A 2,171-nucleotide genomic window follows, 5' to 3' on the forward strand; every position below is an offset into this window, starting at 1 on the left:
GTGTGTGTGTGTGTGTGTGTGTGTGTGTGTGTGTGTGTGTGTGTGTGTGTGTGTGTTTGCGTGCTTAATGTTATAAGTAAGCGTAAGAAAGTATCCAAAGACATAGATAAATAGATAATGGGTACATACAATCAATGGTCAAGCCGGAACCAGTGCCTAAACTCCGACGTTAAGATTCAGGGTCTGCACAATTGTTGGCTATAAACACTATGGTGGTCGAGCTGATGGAGGTATAATTGGACAAAACATGAACATGCATTTGCAAGTCATCAAATTAAATTATGACATATTGATATATATTGAAGAAGAAACCAATGATATATAATAAAAAATTAGAAGGAAGTCTGGAAAGATCCAGAAATAAGAGAGGGATACCATTCAGGATGGAAAGAAAGAACTATTTATATTGATATGATCGAAATTTTTAAGGAATATCTAAAATATCTTTGGTGAGATATTTGGAATTGGTGGAAAGAAATGGAATACGTAGATCTTTACTACTTTTTCTGGTACAGTTGCGTATCAATTGCAGAATTATGCATTTTGTTGGCAGCTCATACCATATGATCTGCATTTTGTTAGCAGCTCATATGGCAGCTCATATGCAACCAATTCCGCCGACAGTAGAATAAACGGATGGGTACGTACCACATTGTGAGTTTACTTTTACGCTTTATTTTATGGATTTACTAGCGTTTCATCTTGGATGTGGAGCAATGTACGAGCACAATAAATGTGATGAAAATGAATTTGAAGAGAGAATGTGGAAACATATTTATTAAAGGAAAAGGGCTGGAGAAAGACAGGGAGAAATTATATTTTGTGGTCAGAGAAGGAAATGTGATAAAGAAGAATTTTCTGGTTTCAAAAAATAGGGATTGTCTTGCAGAAATTGGACCTGTTGAATTGATATTTATTGGTTTGAGGAAATATATATACTTTGTTTGGAATTCAATCGAACAATGTTTAAAAATAGCAGATGAAAGATCTTGCAGGAGTTCACATGGAAGAAATATGACATATTCGTAATAACTACTGAGGTTTTTACAGGTTTTATGTGAACAAATCGAAATTTTATGTAGGTTTGTTAGCGTAAGGATTCAAGGTGTTTCTTGAATTATGACGTTTTTAGATTTTGTAAAAGTGTGCTAAGGAATATAGGTTTGGCAAGTTAGGCTCTTATCAGATCAAAAGTAGTGACTGAAGTTGACATTTAACCTATTGTTCGAGTTTCTCATGTATTCATACAAGAGTTAAATTAATATTAATTTTGTTAATATAAAGTTTGTATTACGATATGCATGAGCGTTACATTCAGACACATATAGGACAATTCTCGTAGGATATATATATATATATATATATATATATATATATATATATATATATATATAGGCTTATGTACCTATATATATGTGCTCGTCGAAACTAATGACCGTGTACACCATCCTCCATACGCAGGTGAGTATTGTACGTTACATTGTCCACTAATTTTCTTTTAGAATTTTTGCTACATCTCTGCAAGACTGTTGGCAAATAGCTTTGCGCATTTTATGCGCCTCCTATATAGCTTCGCATATGCGAAAACGACAAGCAGGCGCACTATGTCTAAAAAGATGCAGATCGATCTTTAGTGTGAGAATGACATACTAACTGTGAGTGCATGAAAGGAATAGAGACAGAATAATAACACTGATTGCAACTAACTCAATGTTAAGTTAACCTTATATTGGGATATACAATACATGCAATATAGTTACAAGGGCATTTGCTTTGGTTATGATACACGTATGTATAGACATCATGTCAATACGTGTGTTGCTTTATAATATATCCAACGAAGTTGAAGTATGTTGACGTCTGGGGAGACTTAATACTTTACTTGAGTGTTCTCCATAACTAAAATTTTGTACTTTTGAACGTAACATTAATATGAAAAAGTACAAGTTATTTTTTCTTTTCTTTCTTTTTATTCTCTTAGTATAGAAAACACTTCATCATGTGAACAATCTTTAAAAATTATGGTGTCCATAAAATCATCTTTCTTCGGCATTTCACATCAAACTATATTTCAGTGTTGTGCTTGTCATATGACTACAAGAATGTGGAGAATTTTATACGTGTGCGTGTTTGCTTGCATATATATGTATAAATATATATATATATATATA

At 32.8% G+C, this 2,171-nt stretch overlaps 1 protein-coding gene across 2 annotated transcripts in view; it reads right to left on the reverse strand.

Annotated features, from left to right (window-relative positions):
• The window catches only part of LOC106869714 (2-phosphoxylose phosphatase 1), a 134,477-nt gene that overhangs the window by 18,658 nt on the left and 113,648 nt on the right, over positions 1–2,171 (reverse strand). The window contains exon 2 of one of the 2 annotated variants that reach the window (XM_052969016.1): positions 130–221. The exons of the other annotated variant lie outside the window; for it this stretch is intronic. The gene's annotated coding sequence lies outside the window, so the exon portion shown is untranslated. The remainder of the gene's footprint in view (positions 1–129; positions 222–2,171) is intronic. 2 annotated transcript variants of the gene reach the window in all.

The sequence above is a fragment of the Octopus bimaculoides genome, chromosome 6, assembly GCF_001194135.2.
Source record: "Octopus bimaculoides isolate UCB-OBI-ISO-001 chromosome 6, ASM119413v2, whole genome shotgun sequence".
In the NCBI taxonomy this organism is placed as follows: Eukaryota; Metazoa; Mollusca; class Cephalopoda; order Octopoda; family Octopodidae; genus Octopus; species Octopus bimaculoides.